Genomic DNA, 20,874 nt, shown 5'->3' on the forward strand with positions numbered 1-20,874 from the left:
TTCAAGCCTTTCCAAATGCATGATTTCCGAAGAAAGCAGAGAAGCATTAGGATAGAGAGATGACAGACAAGACTAGATTACGAAGGAGATGGAGACTAGACCAAAATATGGTCCACAACCCGAAAACACAACAGGAAAAAGTGTTTTCTACCTTGCATATTTACAGAAGCTCACTTATTTATGCATTATTCACAATATCATGATAGTTTATCCTATAACTCTGATTTGAAAGAGCATGAGGAATTCAACATGTACACTTGCTGCCACCATGTTTGCTACTGTAACGCAGCAATTTGCATGCTTTATCATGCATAAACCCCTTAAAACCTGCATCATGATTTCCTCTCATTTGCAGCTGGCTCAGAGTGTAATGTAACTATTCAGTCTATTCGAGGTGAAGTAGAAGAATACAATCTTCCTTTGTGTATCAAAAACAAAAAAAAAAGTCCTTTTGTAATCTTTCCTAACAGTGTCGTGTTTTGCATTTTTTACCTTCTTTTCTTCTCAGTCCAACCGCTCTCACATTCACTTCATTAAACTCTCCAAACTGATTTATACTCACTCTGAACAACTACAAAAATAAGTGATACAGGGGTCTAAACACATATTTATAACACATTGAGAGAAACGTAATAAGATCCTTTGGCGTGAAATCCAGATTGAAACATATCATCAGACCATCACCACCAACGCTCGGTAATGTTGCGCACGATGATTCAAATAAATACGAAGCCATTATCGCACCGCAAGCTTGAGAAATGAACAAGAAATGAACAATCAGGATGCCGCCAACCGCAAGACAACTCCAGCGGAGAAGCTAAATAGATGTATAATTTCCAAAAGGTACACAAAACAAGTTTGTCTCCTCTGAATGAGTTGACGACAAAGTCTGTGTGGCGTTTAAGGCCCTGCTGTGCCAAGACTATGATGGAATGCACAAAAAAAAAAAAAGTAAGGCAGGCCACGGTATTTTTAGCGAAACAGCCAACAGAGACCAAAGTAAATAAGAAAAAGTCTAATGAGTTTTAATGCAGCCGCTACCAGGATAGAAAGGCCAATTTTGGGATGTGGAACTACAGTCATGAGTGGTTTACAGCGGCTCTCCTTCAAGCGACATTGAAGGATCGGTGCGTAGACAGCTTGTGATGATTAGCGCACTTGCACGGCAGCGAAAAAGTCAGGAAGCAGGTCTCACTGTACGCATTTTGAAGCATCGAGCCGCAGGGAAGAGGCTTTCACTCAAAAGGCCCCACAGCACCACGGACAAATGAGAACTGTCAAACACCCGCATGCATTCGGCAAAGAAAACAAGGCATTCAATCTCCTGCGTCCTCTGGGACTGGCCAAAGTGCATATTGTTTTAATATTATTTAAAAGTGTGTCATATATTTTTAATCATTGTTACTCGAAATCTCCCTGTGGGTGGAGCGAACGTGGACTTCTGCGCAGAGGAAATGTGTCAACCGCGTATTTGTGGGACAGGGAGTTTAGCCTCCACGAACTTTGTCTAATTAATATTTCCAGTCTAAGCCATGAGAGGGCTTGTATTATTAGAAACATTATCAGGGGGGTAAATTACCCAGTTGCACTGCCATGGTGTCAATTGGCATTAATGGAAAAAGGCAACAACATAACTACAGCCCAGCAGAGCAACCTGGATACTCATTAAATGTATTGTGGAGTATTATATTGAATATTATATTGCTTTCCAAAACATGAGTTTAAGGTATATGTTACATGTTAAATTCTCAAAGTAAACCTTGAATTATATTTTATATTGAATTATACTTGAAAGTAACACTTTATTTTGCTGGTCCATTTGAGCATTAGTAGACCGTCTGCTTAATATCTGTTGATACTGCTACTTCAACAGACATTTAACTGACTATAAAAAACTTTGCAAGTACATGTCAACTTACACTAACACTAACCCCAACTCTAACCCCAACCTAACAGTCTACTTATAATCTAGTGAGAATTAGTTGGCATTTAGATGCAATGTAACTTAAATTCAACAAACGGACCATCAAAATAAAGTGTGACCACTTACATAAACTAAAGGAAGATGAATGTGCAATAAGCCATACTATAAAAAAAAGAGACATCTTAAAAATATTGTAGTTTTTATTTTTTTGTAAGAAATGATAGTTATTTGTTCGAGTAAAAAAAAAAATTGTTTTATTTTGTAAATTACTGATGACATTTCTTTAAAAATGTAAATAAAAATAAGAATTGGTTAAAATAATATATCTACATAATATCAATGTTTTAACTTATTAAATGATAATAAAATATATGACTGAATATTTTCAGAAAATAAATAAAATAAATAAATATGTATATAAAAAACAAATATTAACTAAAATTAATCCAAATTTTAAGTTGACTATTCGTCAGTTATGTCAATTATAGGACATAAAAGTTCTTACAGCTGAAAAAAGAGAGACAGAACAAGTTTGATGTACTCGAATTCTAACCAGAACTGGTCAACTGGGGTTGTGCAAATGAGAGCTCAGGTTTGTTTTGCAGTTTGCAACGTTTTCACACTAAAAAATATTATCAAAAGCTTTAATAACAAGCACTATTGCTATCTGATTTGTCAATGCATGTCAAGAAAATGTTAAGAAAATCACTAAGTAAATTAACACTTTAAGGACAACACAAACGTTACAACAAGGAATAAAATTAGCTAGGTGTATACGAGTTTCTTATTTCTGAATAAAACTGTATCTTTCTTTTATCTTCCAAGCTGTAGAATGGAACTCAGCAGATGTAAAGTTAAATACAGTGCATACAGTATATCTTTCGTAAAACATGCCTCACAAGACACTCAATGCATTTTAAATATCCCTATATATTAAAAAATATCCAAATTTACTAAAACTTGTATGCCAACTTTCCTGAGTGCGTTAACGAAAGACTACTTACCGGTGGAAATGAAGAATACAAAACAGCGATCCAATCCTAAAAGATAAAAGACTTAAACTAGATGGATTCGTCAGAAAGAAGAAGTCAAATATATGAAATGAAGGATGCCTTGAGGTTGAGTTCATAATTGTGGGAACTAACTCATTAAATGTGTTGACTGCAGAACACACAGTAGGCATAAGCAAAGCTGATAGACTAGTCCTCTAGCTTTATCAGGCATAAACATGCAGTAGATCTCAGCAAATCTCAGAGCATGCATGCACAAAATCTGCACAAAAACATTTGACGTCACAGCTCATGTGTTGTGAACAGAAGCTAAAACCATAGGGGAACCCCGAAAGACTACTTTGCAACATTCAGGAATCACATGACCTCTCTATAGTTTTATGCAACCAAAAATTTTCACCACAGACAACCACAACATCGCTTGGTATAGTTTCCGTCCTATGTATACAGCCAATATCGAGAAAAGGATATTGCACAGCGTCGGTGCCAAATTGGAGTTATGCTCAAAGGGGAAATATCTTGCTGAATGTTTACTACAAAATTGATGCGCTCAAAATATTATGTTTGCTGTTTGTTGAAATTACCCATTTAAAATGAGCTGAAACAACACTATTCTTTAGTTTTTTGGGGGAACAACTTAACTGTTTTATGTCCAATCCACTTAAATTCGTAAAAACGAATAAGTTAACTTAATTCATTCATGTTGTCCCAACACAAATCAATTGTGTGGAACCCAACATTGTTTACAGTGTGTCTTTTTTTTAAGATGAAATCTACATTCTAATTATTGCTGGGTTGTTTGAAACCTATTTTAGGTCAAATATGAACAAACATTTACAATTTTGTCCATATTTGACCCTAAAACGGAAAAAAAAACATCCAAGTGTTTTTTAAAGCAAATCAATAGAGTATAGCGAAAGGGTTAAAAAGAAAGATTTGAGTATCCTGCCTTCCATTAAGCAGTTAAACCAAAGGTAAAGGGCATGCTGGGGGTAAACGGCAAAAGACCTTGCATGAAACCAACGAGCACTTTAATGGAATCGGCTTTTTAACAACTCTTTTTTTGCGTTAAATACAGTCCGTGTCAGAGAGATGCGTCCCACCCATAAAGCAAGCGCAATGACAACGTACAGTGGGCACTAACGCAAGGACATAGTTCATCATGCCATTTTCTGCAATTCCCAGCTGATTAGGGTCATTATGTTGGAACCCTGATTTATGCTGTCATTTCCTCTCACCCTATCCTGCATCAATGAATCTTAATGAATTGGTAAATAAGGGTGAGGATTACACTCTGCGACACCGAAACATTCCTCACCCTCCACGCCACCAGATTTATGGAGCCAATTAGGGACTAACGGAGAAAATTGGCTGGCAGGAAAATAATATTCTTTATGGTACAAAATGGAAAAGCATTCGCGCTGAAGGGCAATTGTATTGTCAGCATTAAGTCCATAAAATATCCCCTCCACCCATGAAAGTGAGAGAGAGAGAGACACAGACTTTCAGGCAATCCTTTCACAAAATACAAAAAGCACATCTTTTAGAACTTGTACATATACACACACACACACACACACACACACACACACCTATATACATACAATACATTTATCTTACTTAGATACTTATAACGTATTTACTATGTTATATTTATTATATATATGATGTTTTTGTCATGTTTAACATAATACAGATAGTTATCTAAATATATAAATATAAAACCTACTAGTACTGGGTTGGACCCCCTTTTGCCTTCAAAACTGCCTTAATCCTTCGTGGCATAGATTCAACAAGATACTGGAAATATTCCTAAGCGATTTTGGTCCATACTGACATGATAGCATTACACAGTTGCTGCAGATTTATCTTCAAATCTCCTGCTCCACCACATCCCAAGGTGCTCTACTGGATAGAGATCTGGTGACTGTGGAGGCCATTTGAGTACAGTGAATTCATTGTCATGTTCAAGAAACCAGTCTGAGATGATTCACGCTTTATGACATGGTGTGTTATCCTACTGGAAGCAGCCATCAGAAGATGGGTACACTGTGGTCATTAAGGGATGGACATGGTCAGCAACAAACTCAGGTAGGCTGTGGCGTTGACACGATGCTAAACTGGTATAATGGCCCCAAAATGTGCCAAGAATATATGCCCCACACCATTACACCACCACCACCAGCCTGAACCGCCGATACAAGGCAGGATGGATTCATGCTTTCATGTTGTTGACACCAAATTCTGACCCTACGATCTGAATGTCGCAGCAGAAATCAAGACACATGCAATGTTTTTCCAATCTTCTATTGTCCATTTTTGGTGAGCCTGTGGAATTGTAGCCTCAGTTTCCTGTTCTTAGCTGACAGAAGTGACACCTGGTGTGGTTTTCTGCTGCTGTAATCAGCCTCAAGGTTGGACATGTTGTGCATTCAGAGATGCTCTTCTGCATACCTCGGTTGTAACGAGTGGGTATTTGAATTACTGTTGCCTTTCTATCAGGTCGAACCAGTCTGGCCATTCTCCACTGACCTCTGGCATCAACAAGGCATTTGCGCCCACAGAACTGCTGCTCTCTGGATATTTTTTCTTTTTCAGACCATTCTCTGTAAACCCTAGAGATGGTTGCGCATGAAAACCACAGTAGATCAGCAGTTTCTGAAATACTAAGACCAGCCAGTCTGGCAGCAACAGACATTCTACGTTCAAACTGCACCAGATCGTCTTGATCATGTCTACATGCCTAAATGCATTGAGATGCTGCCATGTTAATGGCTGATTAGAAATTTGCACTAACGAGCAGTTGGACAAGTGTGCCTAATAAAGTGGCCAGTGGGTGCATATATAAGTATATATAAGTAAACATTAAAATAACATGGGAAAATCAATTATGGGAATTAAGAAAATTACACTGTATGATTTACTGCGAGTGCATTAAGTAGCCATAGACATAAACGTGATAGGGTGAAAAAGAGATTTAATAAACACGTGCACTTTGCTCGTCCCGTGACCATGAATCATGCACTGGCACACAAATCTCCCTTTAAACCAATCAGTCTTTTCCATGATCAAAACAACAGTGTCCGCCACAGAACGCCTATATCTGACGACAGGCTCCAGCTCTTTAATGTGTTTCTTTTTTTCTTCTCTGAGGTGACTAAAAATTGGAAATACAAAAAAGACAGCCAGGAGAAAAGAATGAGAGATGGAACAAAAAAAAAAGCACAAGTATTGGCAAAAAAGCCCGAAGTGAGACCCACCTCCTCCTATTAACGGCAGCATCTTAGAGTGCTAACGAGCCCCCTTTATGTATTACATATTGTGACTAGACTGAGAGCATAACAGCGGCTCTCCACATCAAACACGCAAAGGCCTGTTATTAGATGGAGGGCTGGGAGAGAGGCTGTGTGAAAAGAAGTGGAAAATTAAAGTTGAAGCCAAGCAGGAAAGGCCTTAATTTACTGGCATGTACAGTATGCAAATGAGATTACTCTCTGCTTAACTGCATCATTTATGTCCATAATAACGGCATCATCATTATGGGACTCAAATTAAATTACGGCGTAATTAGCATATCAAAGTGATTGGTTAAAGTTTAAAACAAATACCCAATTTTCGCTAATGAAAAGCTGTAATCGGCGCGCTTGTAAGTCGGAATGAAAACAGCCAAAACAAATATGTGTTTTCGGGGAGGTGGAGGGGAAAAAAAGGGGGCTCAGATGGGATGAAGGAGGGTCTTATGGAAGCAGGATATGTTTTACCTGACCGACTTCACACCCTCAGCTTTAATTTCCCAGAGACACTCTGATCAAAGGTCCCATTTCCTACACTTGCCACTTTTGAGCTCATCAATAAAATACGAAAATCACTCCACCGCTGATCCGATGGCTGAGGAGAGAGAGAGAGAGAGATAAAAAAAAGTGAAAGTAATATGTGAGAGAGATGGGGGAGGGATGACATCTGAGGGCTTATAAACTTACATTTGAAAGGGGAAGGAAAACACCTCCACTTTCCAGCTGAATTATCATGAATAATGACATTTAACCATTGCCGTCTACTGAAGGCAGCTGCACCAGAAACAACACTGTTGCAACCAAAATCATCCCACAAAAACTCTCTGTGAATCACACAAGTCACGCTGTTTGTCATACATTCCCTTGTTTTTGATCCAGAGATTTAAGACTTTCGTGTCGCCACATTATTGATCTCATTCCGAATTTATGATGTACTTCTCCATTCCAGAGCAAAATCTGAGGTCTTAACTCTCAGGGTCTGTTTACACCTGCCGTTAAGATGCGCTTTTGTCACAAGTGGGCGATGCTGAATACAATTGTAAATAGGGTTTAAAGCTTTTTGAGATTCTAGAGGTAGCAGAAAACCTATTTGATGCTCACTTGGTCAAATCTATTCAAACATCAGATCATACACTTTAAAATAATAATAATAATAATAATAATAATAATAATAATAATAATATTAATAATAATAATAATAATAATAATAATAATAATAATAATAATAGTAATAATAACAACAACAACAACAACACTATATTATATATAGAGTGATAATTTATATATTGCCAATAGCCTCTGCGTTAGTTTCTTCAAATGAAGGCTCTGACAGCTGTCACTGAGTTGCTATGGTTACTACTAGTGATGAGGAAGGGCATTTATTTACATTAAGTGTGACCAAAACTGACTGGAACTACCTGTGCATTAATCAAGAATTTCATATACAGTTGAAGTCAGAATTATTAGCCCTCCTAAATTATTAGCCCCCCTATATATATATTTTCCCTAATTTCTGTGTAGTGAAAAGAAGATTAACACATTTCAAAAATTCATTCATTCATTTTCTTTTCCGCTTAGTCCTTTTATTAATCTGGCGTCACTACAGCGACGCAGATAAACTGGCAACATATTCAGCTTATGTTTTACGCAGCAATTCCAGCTGCTACCCATCACTGGGAACGACCATATACTCGCAAACACTAGGGACAATTTAGCTTACCCAATTCACCTGTAGCACAGGTCTTTGGACTGTGGGGGAAACCAGAGCACCCGGAGGAAACCCACACAAACACAGGGAGAACTCCACACAGAAATGCCTACTGACCCAGCCGAGGCTCGAACCAGCAACCTTTTTGCTGTGAGGCGACAGCGCTACCCCACTGGGCAACCACGCCGCCCTCATTTCAAAACATAATAGTTTTAATAACTAATTTCTAAATACTGATTCCTTTCATCTTTGCCATGATGAAAGTACATAATATTTTACTAGATACTTTTCAAGATACTAGTATTCTAGAGACAATCGATAAAAAAAAATATTGCTTAAGTGGCTAATAGTATTGACCTTAAAACGTTTATTTAAAACTAAAAAAAGCCGAAAAACACTTTCCCCAGAAGAAAAAATATTACAGGAACTACTGTGAAAGTTTCCTTGCTCTGTTAAACATCATTTGGGGAATATTTGAAAAAGAAAAAAATTCACAGGAGGGGTAATTATTTTGACTTTAACTTATATATATTTATAAAACATATGAAAAATAGAATGTGTTACTGTTGGAAACCCATTGGTAATAAGCAAAATAAAAATAAATGATCAAATTATAAAAAAAAAAAATAGCCTACAGTCCCTGACAAAAGTCTTGTCCCTTGTGTACAAATTGACTTGAAGTGTCACTGAAATATATTTCTAATCGAGATTTTTTTTACAAGAAATGGCACATTTTAATTCTAACAGATTTTGTAATAATGTTTCAGTGCAAAACGTAACTGTCAAAAGGTGTTCTAATATTCCCAGCTTTGTAAACCCCATTGAGTAAATTTTTGCAAAGATATAAGTGTTGTCGCCTTGTCATATGAGCTTCACCTGTGACTAATAATGGATCAATTAGGTCTCAGGTGTGTATAAAAAGAACCCCAGTACACTAGACCTTCACATAAACTACAACTAGACCTCTGCAAACATGCCTAAGATTCACCCTGAGACTAAAGTGTTGATTATCAAGAGGCTGAAGACCAGATCCACTGCTGATGTGGCAGACACCTTCGAAGCGTCTCGGCGTCAAGTACAGAGGATAAAAAACAAAAAAGATTTGAAGAGTCTGGAGATGTTTTTGACAAGCTGAGGTCAGGCAGACCCCACAAGACAACTGCTCGAGAGGACCGTCTGTTGGCTTGAAAATCTAAGGCCAGCCCATTTTCCACTGCCGCAGAGCTCCACGAGGCCTGGACACCTGAAGTCCCTGTGTCAACCAGAACAGTTTGTTGGATTCTGTCTTAAAATGGCCTCCATGGCCAAATGAGTGCCCAGACGCCAGCACTAAACAAAAGACAATTGAAAAAACATGTGGCAATTGCCAAGGCCCACAGCCTCATAAATGTATGGACACAGAAAAAGTGGCAGAAGATGGATTTTTCAAATGAATCTTCTGTTGAATTACACCACAGTTTCCGTAAATATTGCAGGAGACCTACTGGACCTACTGGAGCCTGCATGGATCCGAAATTCACCTAGAAAAAAGTGAAGTTTGGTGGTGGAAAAATCATGGTCTGGGGTTACATCCAGTATGGGGGTGTGCGAGAGATCTGCAGGGTGGAAGGCAACATCAATAGTCTAAGACATTAAGAAATCTTAGCTACCTCTCATATTCCCAACCATAAAAGAGGCCAAATTCTGCAGCAGGATGGTGCTCCATCGCATACTTCCATCTCCACATCAAAGTTCCTCAAGACGAAGAAGATCAAGATGCTCCAGGATTGGCCAGCCCAGTCACCAGATATAAACATCATTGAACATATGTGAGGTAGGATGAAAAAGGAAGTATGGAAAATAAAACCAAAGAATATTGATGAACTCCGGGAGGCATGCAAGAGCAGTCTATGCTATTCCTGATGACTTCATCAATAAATTGTATGAATCCTTGCCAAACCGCATGAATGCAGTTCTTCAAGCTCATGGAAGTCATACAAGATATTAAATGTGGATCTCACAGCACCACTACGTATCTGGCTGACATATTTTTGTATTTGCAGTAAATTTGTTCAATTTCCGTATAGGTGACAGAACTTTTGTCTTGCCAAAATTTGACTTTTCTGTTTGATTAAAAGATAAATCTTGTTTCAGTGAAACCGATTTATTTCAGTGCATTAAACATCATTTGGGATGGTTTTAGCTTTTCATAGGAGCTCTTTCTAACACCAATTGACTAATTAAAAGTCAGGTTAATAGCAGGTGTTTCTACAAAATAGATAAGCGACAAGACTTTTGTGAGGGACTGTATATATGTTTTCATTTCACTGTTGTAAAATTTACAAAAAATTTTAACTGCAAAAAAGTACATCATGATTAAAGATCGTCTTTTTGCTTTGACTGTGGATTATGTAAATTGCACATGCTTATTTCACAATAAGTAGACAAATGCAAATGGCAGATGTTAACATGACTGCGTTTCCCTTGTCTAACTCCAACCCAGTCGACAAAAAAAGCATCTTTATTCCAGATAAACAAGGTGTCAGACATCAGTCAAACTCGCCTCAATACCTTGTCTAGATTGACTTGGAGCCAAATCGAAGCAACAAACGAATGAGAGCCAGTGCACATTACTCGTGAAATTTTAAAGAAGTGCTATTTTATTTTATTCATTGAGGAATCCATTATAGGCCGTATTCCTAAGAAGTATGTAAATGACGTGCCTTTCAAGGTAGAGCCGGGGCAGAATCCTCTCCATCAACTAATGACACCGCTCATTACATGCAGAACAGAGCCCAATGAAAGTGCTCCTGTCTGTGGCCGCCGCTTCCCTCTGTAAATCCCTATGAAATGCTAATATCTCACTTCTAATTAAAGGATACTAAGTCCAAATGTACCTACGTGCCAGCAACATAAATTTTATTAATGTTTTTTTTTCTCTTTCTTCGTCGCTACAGACGCGTCTAGGCTTCTTTCCATTAATTCATATTTAATACCACGGCTGCTCAAGCATTCTTCTCTCTTTTCTTTTTACTTTCACTGCCTTTTTATTTTCGATCACTTGTGGCCCACGATTACAAACAGATGCTCATTGTGAGCTGAAGCTTCATTAAGGGGTTGTGAAACTATAGGTTTTTTTTGCAGGTGCACAGAGCTTGGCCACAGAGACGTTTGCACAAACAGATTCATACGCACATGAGGTGCTAAAAAGATCGCATGAAGAAAAAAAAAACAACAACACTGAGTAAACCGGTATGGCCTCTCTGAGCCTGCACACATGTACAGTATTTACACATGTCTGCATGTAAACATGTTTACAAAAAAGCGTGCAGCCATTCTACGAACTCGACCTTGAAGTCTGCAAACAACAGCCTCACAAAGTTCATTAAGAGAAGGTTAAAAACAATGCAGTTCCCTTTCGCCACAAAGACATAGCTGGCTTTGTGCATTGCTTTTTCTAAAATGCAAAACGCACTGGAAATTGATCATAGTTGAATTAAAAAGCCTACCTAATGGTTAGTATGAAATACAGCCTAATTAGGGCTTTGGTTTTATAGCGCCTGTTAACGTAGTTATCACTTACAACATTGTAATGTCAAAATCAATAGGGATTACTTATGTCCTTTCCGCCTCCATTCTTGGAGGTGACAATGGCTGATCTGTCTTTGCACTTATTAGGCAGGACTGAGCCAGACGGTGTTTGAGGGAGTAAAAAAAAAAAGAAAGAATAAAAAAAAAACTCAATCTATGCAACCCTTTTCATATGGTATTACTCAACAGCATCAAACCTAATCAAAGCAATTTATTCCAGCACGAAAGTGACAAAACACTCCACAGAAAATACAGTCACTGATTTACTGCAGTCTGTAGAGACTGAGAAAAAGGAGAAAATAGTCTAGTCTATGAAAGATAAGGGGGTAAATAAGAATAAAATCTGTTGCTTTAATAGAGATGTGAAAAAGTGTCAAAAATATGCTTCACAAAAAGGTCATAGTTTTTATTTGCTTTAAGAAAATACTGTCTATTTTTGGACCACTAAAAATATTAATGTTTTATGACAGTTAATCAACTTTATTTACCAATGAATTGTTAAATTCAAAAAAAGTTACTGAAACCAAAAAATGTTACTGTTTAGTTTTAAAAGTAAAATGTGTTTATATATATATATATATATATATATATATATATATATATGTATATATATATATATATATATATATATATATATATATATATATATATATATATATATATATATATATATAAATTTCAATAATACATTATTGCAAAACATATTATTTAAATTTTAATTTAGTTTCCATAAAATAAATTTATATATTTCATTTATTTTTTGTGCACTAAATATGCACTAAATAAAGCATTTACATAAATAAAAGTTCATTTAAATATAATAATTAATTATTATTTTTTTAATTTACCAAAAATATATAAAAATTTCACCAGGACTTACAGAACACACCCACTAAAATGTTATTCAATGTAGTTTCTATAGAGAAAAAACAAAACAAAAACAAAAACAAACAAACAACTTTTTTCCCACACTAGATATTTTTGTAAACATTAGATAAAGTCACTTCACTTGTATTTAATATTCTTTTCAAATATTTATTAAGATTGGCTTATTTATTAAAATGTGTAAGCAGAATTTCAGTTTTAAAACTCAAATAAAATAAATAAATAAATAAATAAATAAATAAATAATAAAGTAATAAAGTAATAAATAGATTATCTTTACAAATAAAAAATGTCAACAAAAAAGTAAAATGCAAAAAAAATAAATAATTAAAAGTAAATAAAACACTAATATAAACTGCATGAATGTAAAGAAAAAGGTAAAAATAAAAAGTTAAAAAAAAAAAAAAAAATCTGCAAATGTCACACAATTCCCTGTTCAAATCTAACCTCCTGTTATGACAATATAACGTCCACAGATAATGAGCAAGCCTGTGCTGAAGAGTGTGTCTGATTCAGATCTAAGGTTACAGCGGCTGACCTTCAACATTCCTCAATGTCCCAGAATGCCATTCATCTACAGCTGCAGATAACGCTGAGCAAATATCAGAAGCATGAGGATTTTAGGATTGAGTCGAGGCCGGACGCATCCTTAACCTACAAGAGAGATCTCGCCTCTAAAAGCCCTTTCCTGGCGGATCTACAGAAAAAAAAATCCATGTCCTGTTATTTCTCTTGCCATTAACAGTTTGATCAGTCTCTTTGATGAAGTTTCTTGGACTTATAAGCCACCTGCACTAAATGTAATAGAGTCACGAGCAGAATAAAAGTCCCAAAGATACTCACCAATCAGAGAAGAGAAAGAGCGAAAGAGCTTGATTGGTCGGCTGGAGCTAGAGTGTTGTGTATGAGGAGGGACACAACCTGAGACTCGCACTGATCTGTTCTGAAAGACTGCAAGCTTCTCTTTAGCTGATATATCGCAAAACAAGACAAACACAGGCAACCAGTGAACAGGCAACCACAACAAACAAGAGCGAAGGCTGAAACACAGAGAGAGAGAGAGAGAGAGAGAGAGAGAGAGAGAGAGAGAGAGAGAGAGAGAGAGAGAGAGAGAGAGAGAGAGAGAGAGAGAGAGAGAGAGAGAGAGAGAGAGAGAGAGAGAGAGAGGGATGCAACAAATCAGAGACAGAGAAAACCACTTAAGTGATTTAGTATAAAAAGTGTTTCATCTAATAAAAAAAAAAATTGCCAACTTTTCACCCCAAAAACTAAAGATACAATGAAAAAAAATGTTTCAAAGATGATTCATTGCATTTACAGAAATTTTAAAGGTAAGTAGCTGTAAACAATTTACTTGAGCTTTAAGTAAGTTGGGCTTTGGATTTAAACAAACAAATTAAGTTGAACATTACTAAATTTAATTTGTTGGTTTAAATTCAGCCCATATAAATTGCTTGAAACAATTTTGCAGAAATCCATTTTTTCACTAAAAATAGTTGCATTTTATAAGAATCATAAAACAAATGTAGATATAATTTTAAATAATATAAAGTCATTCAAATGTCAAATGGTAGATTATACTGTTTTCTTGGTCTGATTTCTTTTATTGTTCTTCTCGCTTTTTGCATGAAGTCATTCTCTACAAAAATGCACTATGTACATAATGTACTACAAATGAACTACACATAAAAATACTACACATAAAACAATGCAAATAAAAACATTTATTATTTATTCATTCATTATTTTAATATGTATTTTTAGATGCGTTTGTTTGTTTGTTTGTGTATGTTTAATTACAGCTTCACGTGGTAAGCTGTTCTGTTTAACTTTATCACGTTTTTTTTTTCCAAGACTTATGGCAAACATCCATTAAATATTTAGAATAAGAATCATTTCATGCAATTAAGTGTATAAGCATCAGCATGCAGTAATGCTTTTACAACTTTAAAGCCAATAAGTTGAGATATGACATTGTCTTAAGAAAAGTGATATGTTATAAATAACACAGTTGAGTTTTATAATCATATTTATTTAAAGATACTAATAACTTCTCTATAATTAATTAAATAAATTTAGTATTTACTTCAAGATTTAAAAACCTATATAAAATAAAATAAAATCTTTGAGATATTACAACATCAAAAAACGCACATTTTCCTGATGAATTATTTTTAACAACAATCAGGAAAACTCTTATATCCATAATGCCACAAGATTTAAGAGCTCCAGTTCCAGTCCTAAACTCTCAGGATTAAAGGAGACCTATTATGCAAAAATCAGTTTTATAAGGGTTTTAAACACAACCGTATGACAACAGTGTGTGAATATAACCAGCCTTAAAGGTTAAAAATGTATTCATTTTATTTTATAATAACGTGATAAAAACAGTCTGCAGAAACACTTTGATTGACATTCTCCCTGTGTACGTGTCATCAGAGGAAAAAAGCCCCTCCCATTAGTGACAATCTCTCCCTTATTATCATAAACAGCCCTGAGTGAGAAGCACTCAGAAGCACTAGTGTTTGTCGCTCCGTCCTCTTTTGAAATTAACCCAATCTCATTTGAATTTAAAGTGACAGTCACCAAAACGGCACAGTTTGGATCAAAGTCTAAAAGGCGAAGTTTCAAAGAGGTATTTTGAGCTGAAACTTCACACGTCACTGTTATAACTGTGATGTAAAATAAATGCTATCACCTATGTTGATGCTATGAATCGCCTATATTGACATGCTCTTAATAAAAATAATAAAATAAAAACACAAATAAACAATAAAATAAAACACCAACCCACCAGCATTAATCAAGCTATTTCATGAGAAAAAAAGCCAAAATCTGAACAGCTGTAGACAAAGAGAAAGCAAACTCAGCCAAGGAAAAAGCCCAAATACCATTAGCGCTCACGTGGCGAGACGTGGGCACGGCTGAATAATGTAATAATGAGAGGCAAAGCCTGTGACATTTGTTTCTTATTGTGTAAATGGCAGTTTAAAGGCCTGTACCCTTTACTGGGCCCCTGGCCTTCCTTCAGCACTGTTTTAACAGACATGAAACCATATTAGGACGTGTATGCTAAAGTAAACAATAACATAGTTGCAATGAGATGGAAATTTTTCAGCTAATGGTGTTTGTCATTCCTGTTTTCAGTCTTGGATTTCAGCTCTTTGCTTCTTTCTCTTTTCTTTTTTTTCCCTCTCCTCCCCCGAGTTTGGGAGGATTGTGTTTATGAATAACAAGTAAAGCGGTCAGTCCTCGACCTGCTGCAAAACACACAGTAAATAGACCTGCTTTTAACATGCCTGCTCATTTTTGTTTGTTTGATATTCTGAATTAGCTTTCAGTGAAAAGGCAACCAGAGAAGTGACCGGTATAATGCGTGCCCATGCACGAACACAGAAATCTGTTTCAATATTATTCATTATTTCAGCCTAAAATATTAGAAATTGCAAGCATTAAAAAGTGAAAACCCACCCAACAATTATTAATATTATTATTATTGATTCATATTGATAGTATATATTATTAATGATGATGATGATTATTATTATTATCATTATAATCATCATCATCATCATCATCATCATCATCATAGTCGTCATAATCCGAGAAACAATGTTGTAGATTATGATGATGATGATGATGATGATTATTATGATTTTTATTATTGATGATGATTATTATTATTAATTATTATTATTATCATCATCATCATCATCATCGTCATCATCATCATCATCATCATCATCATCATCATCATCATCATCATCATCATCATCCCGGAAACAAGTTTGTAGAGATTTAATTTCCGGTTTTTATATTTAAGATATGATATGATATTTATTTAAATATGAATATTAAACCATTAAAAGACGTTGGATTATCCAACAGACATTATTTTAATTGATCACTAAATAAATAAATTAAATAAATAAATAAATAAAAATGATGTTGATAAAATTTGTACATTTTAAATATTTGCAGTTTGCAATCCCTCACCCAGAGCTATGATATTTCTAAATTTCATAACAAACCTTAAATATATTGCAGTTTTTACTTCATACTTATTATATTACTTCCATATTTTACTGCCATACTTGTCAAAAGTTTGGTAACATTATGATAGTCACAAAGGCTCCATTTATTTTTTTTTTTAATAAATAAAAAAGATGATATTGTGAAATTACATTTCAATGTTAACTTTGTTTTTTGTGGATGTGTATATTAAAAAAAAAGACACTTTCAGCTGACACTATTCACCTTATTCTTCGCATTTGAGTGGGTGCAGCCATTTGAAACTTTTTGGCTCGAGACTTCTGGTGTCATTCACTTCCATTCATTTTTAGCTCGTTATGCTGCTTGATATTGCAAACTGACATTTTCTTATTATATAATTCTGCTTTGTTTGTATAATCATCATAGAGCAAGTAGTTTAACCGTTTTCTGCGGTCTATTAATCCTAGTCAGAAGTTCTAAAACAATCACAAAAACAACTGTACTTCCGCATTGAAGAATAAGGTCAATAGACATTTAACTAGTTTGAAAATATAAAACATCTGAATAAATGATCAACCAAAATATATGTGAATATATGCAATGTAACAAGAACCTCCAGCTAATAATTATTAAATTAGTGCCTTTATTTCTCTTCCAAATAGTTCTTGGATTGATATGTTGTTTTATCAGTTCAGTCAGCAGCTATTCTGAATGTTGACTGGATTTAAAATAACCCTTTATTAAAATATTAAAATAATTTAACACTTAATATTTTTTTTCCAAGTAAGCCCAATTAAGAATATTAGTTCAAAGATATTTTTACTTTCCAAAAAAAAAAAAAGTTACAGCAGCATGTCAGTGAAATCACTGAATTACTTTCCCATACGAAGTACTGTGGCACATATTACATTTTACATTACATGCGTTTCTTTTTGAAGCCAAAAGAGGTGCAGAAATGACACACATCACCTTTTACAAACTCCAAAGTCAAACTATTATTACAGATTTTAAAAGCCACAACAAAATTTCAGCTAACCAGTGTAGATGCATCTCCATTCCTACCCACAGCACAAAAACCGTATGCTCCCCCACACTTTAAGTCACACACACTCACACAAACACACACATATGCATCTCTTTCAAATGCAAGCTGTTTATTTACTTAATGTTAAAGCTATTCCATTAAGAAGTCAAGCCCAGGTGCTGCTTTATCCCTAAAAAGGGATTTTGCTTTCTCAAATAAATACCACAGCGAGGCAGTGCCAAACTGATGTTGACCATGAATATTGCAAATGTCAGCTTGAGAACAATAAATATCAACTTACGCTCTTATAAATAAAGATGTCAGTAAGAACCAAAAAGTGGTTTTCACAGTGATGCCATTGAAGAACATTTTTGGTTCCACAAAGAAAGTTTTAATGCAAAGTTCTTTAAACAGCATTTCTATATATATATATATAACGTTTATCTGAAAAGATTTTTCCACAACATAAAAACTAAAAAAATTTACAGATATTTAATGAATGTTAAAGGTTCTTCATGGGACCATTAAAGAAAACCTGTTTGACTTGAACACCTGTTGACCTGTTGAACACAAAAGAAGATATTTTGAAAAATGTTTAAAACTAGTAACCATTCTCTTTCATAGTTTTGTTTTTTTCTATTGTGGATGTTAATGGTTATTGGTTTCTAACATTTTTCAAAATATCTTATTTTGTGTTCAAAAAAAAAAAAAAAAAAACACAAAGGTTTGGAATTACATGAGGTTGAGTAAATTTTCAATTTTTTGTGAACTATCCCTTTTAATTCCAAAAAAAGAACCTTTCTTTTAAATCATTAAAGTAAACTTGTTTGACTTTGATGACCACAAAAGAAGATATTTTGAAAAATGTTTCAGGCTGGTAATCATTCACTTTTTAGTTTTCCTACTGTGGATGTTAATGGTTATTGGTTTCTAACATTTTTCAAAAGATTTTATTTTGTGTTCACAAAAAAAAAAACTTATTAAGGCCTCATGGTCCTATGCTGATCATTCCTCTCTCTCTGCTCCCCATGCTTTCCTGTCAATACTCTCTACTGTCCTATACAACAAAAGTGAAAACCCCTAAAAATAAATAAATAAATAAATAAATAAATAAAGGTTTGGAATCACCTGAGGTTGAGTAAATATTTATTTTTTGGGTGAACTTTCCCTTTTTATGTCAATAAAGAACCTTTATTTTAAACAATTAAAGTAAACCTGTTTGACTTTGTTGAACACAAAAGAAGATATTTTGAAAAATGTTTCAAACTGGTAATCATTCACTTTTTAGTTTTTTTTTCTATTGTGGACATTAATGGTTACTGGTTTCTAACATTTTTCGAAAAATCTTATTTTGTATTCACAAAAAAAATGTATAAAGGTTTGGAATCACCTGAGGTTGAGTAAATATTCATTTTTTGGGTGAACTATCGCTTTTTATGCCAATAAAGAACCTTTATTTTAAACAATTAAACTCGTTTGACTGTTGAACACAAAAGTTTTTTTTTTTTAATCTTTATTTTTAAGTATATGTGAGTCATTAGTGAAACATATTTTCAATTTCAGCAAGTGCTTCATGATACATGAATTTAATCTGCTCATTGTGAGGTGAATTTTTAAGGAAGGCAAGCTAAGACCAAGGCCATAGTATATAGCTTACCTGCTTATGTTCCACAATGCGCTAATGATTTCACTTTCGTCTTGCCAAAAAGAGTTCAACCATGCATCGTATTTGCATTGCTTGTACAAAGAAAACAAAACGACATGGTGGAAAATAAAATCAAACACAACCTTACTTAAGAAAAAAAGAATCAAAATAAGCATTCATTTGATGTTGGGAGCACAGTCTATAATCATTTCATCGTTCAATTTGACCCATTTAAAAATACGGTCATCTCTTTTCAGCTGGATGAAGGAATTGAAAAGTGATGTAAAAAAAGAAGAAAAAGAAAAAAAACAGAGCACGTCTTCAGATGAAAAGAAGACAAACTGAGCTTTGTGATATATGTGACAAACACTCTGGCGCACACTCCTCGTGGAGCGTTTTTGTGGACAGATTTGCCTTTCATCTCGCTGAAGACAACTCCTCTGACAGAAGCGAGACTGCAGCCTGCCTGACTGCCATCACTTCCATTCAGTACAAAGATTCTGTCATGAAGACTCGCTCCGGCGCAGCGGCAGACCAGCTATATCAAAGCCTTTCCCCCTCTAAGAAAGCAGAATTCATTAAGTTATCAACAGTGCTGGGTGGGTTACTTAAAACTGTAGCCTGTTACGGATTACAGATTACATGATGGAAATAGTAGTCAGTAATGTAATGTATCGGATAACTCGTTTCAGCAAATGTATTCCCAGTGCTCTTGGGTTACTTTTAGATTACTTTGGACCACAGGTTGGAATGCAATTATTGTCAAGCAAACAAAAGTATATTCTATTCTTAGTTGTTAACATGGACTGCATGGTGGCTCAGTAGTTAGAACTGTCGCCTCACAGCAAGAAGGTTGCTGGTTCAAGTCCTGGTTGGTTCAGTTGGCATTTCTGTGTGGAGTTTGCATGTTCTCCTAATGTTCGCGTGGGTTTCCTCTGGGTGCTCCAGGTTCCCCCACAGTATGACATGCGCTATAGGTGAATTGGATGATCTAAATTGGCCGTAGTGTATGTGTGTGAATAACAGTGTATGGGTGTTTCCGAGAACTGGGTTGCGGCTGGAAGGGCATCCGCTGCATTAAACATATGCTGGAATAGTTGTCGGTTCATTCCACTGTGGTGACCTCTGATAAAATCAGAGACTAAGCCAAAGGAAAATGAATGAATGAATGAATTAATTATGACATTATGAAATCACAAGAGCTTCCTAAAGTGAATAAATCATAAAAGTGTAAATAAATAAAAAAATAAAGAAAAACCTGCAAGAAAACAACAATGACATGAATAAGTTCAGCAGGACTTCATTACCCCTGTAGAAATAACGTGTAACCATTTAATAGATAAAAATGGGTCACATAATATTCTAATGCATAATTTTTGTATTAAACCATAAACAAAAAACTTTTAGCTTAATAAACTACTAATTCGATGCGTATTAATGATTAGTAAGGTGAGGGTAGTAGGGGTGTTTTGATATGGGGTAGGATTAGGGATATAGAACAACATACTTTAAAAATACCACAAAAAAAAAACAGCTAATGTCTTAATAATAGGGAGGTAATAAGTTAAAAGTGAGAATTGTAACTTACAATATAGTGCTACTAAAACAAGTAATTAGAAGCTAAAAAGAGTTTAAATTAATTTTAAATATTTGTTAACGTATATGTGTCATATTTCATTTTCCTTCGGCTTAGTCCCTTTATTCATCTGGGGTTGCCACAGCAGAATGAACCGCCAACTTATCCAGCAAATGTTTTACACAGCGTATGGCCTTCCAGCAGCAACCCAGTACTGGGAAACACCCATACACACTCATTCAGTAC

General features: G+C 35.0%; 1 protein-coding gene across 6 annotated transcripts in view; it reads right to left on the reverse strand.

The window, feature by feature from the left end:
* foxp1b (forkhead box P1b) overlaps window positions 1-20,874 on the reverse strand; it is a 287,035-nt gene that overhangs the window by 173,542 nt on the left and 92,619 nt on the right. The window contains exon 1 of one of the 6 annotated variants that reach the window (XM_056460378.1): window positions 2,929-2,968. The exons of the other annotated variants lie outside the window; for them this stretch is intronic. The gene's annotated coding sequence lies outside the window, so the exon portion shown is untranslated. Of the gene's footprint in view, window positions 1-2,928; window positions 2,969-20,874 lie in introns of those variants that run through there. 6 annotated transcript variants of the gene reach the window in all.

Source organism: Danio aesculapii, chromosome 6 (genome assembly GCF_903798145.1).
Source record: "Danio aesculapii chromosome 6, fDanAes4.1, whole genome shotgun sequence".
Taxonomy (NCBI): Eukaryota; Metazoa; Chordata; class Actinopteri; order Cypriniformes; family Danionidae; genus Danio; species Danio aesculapii.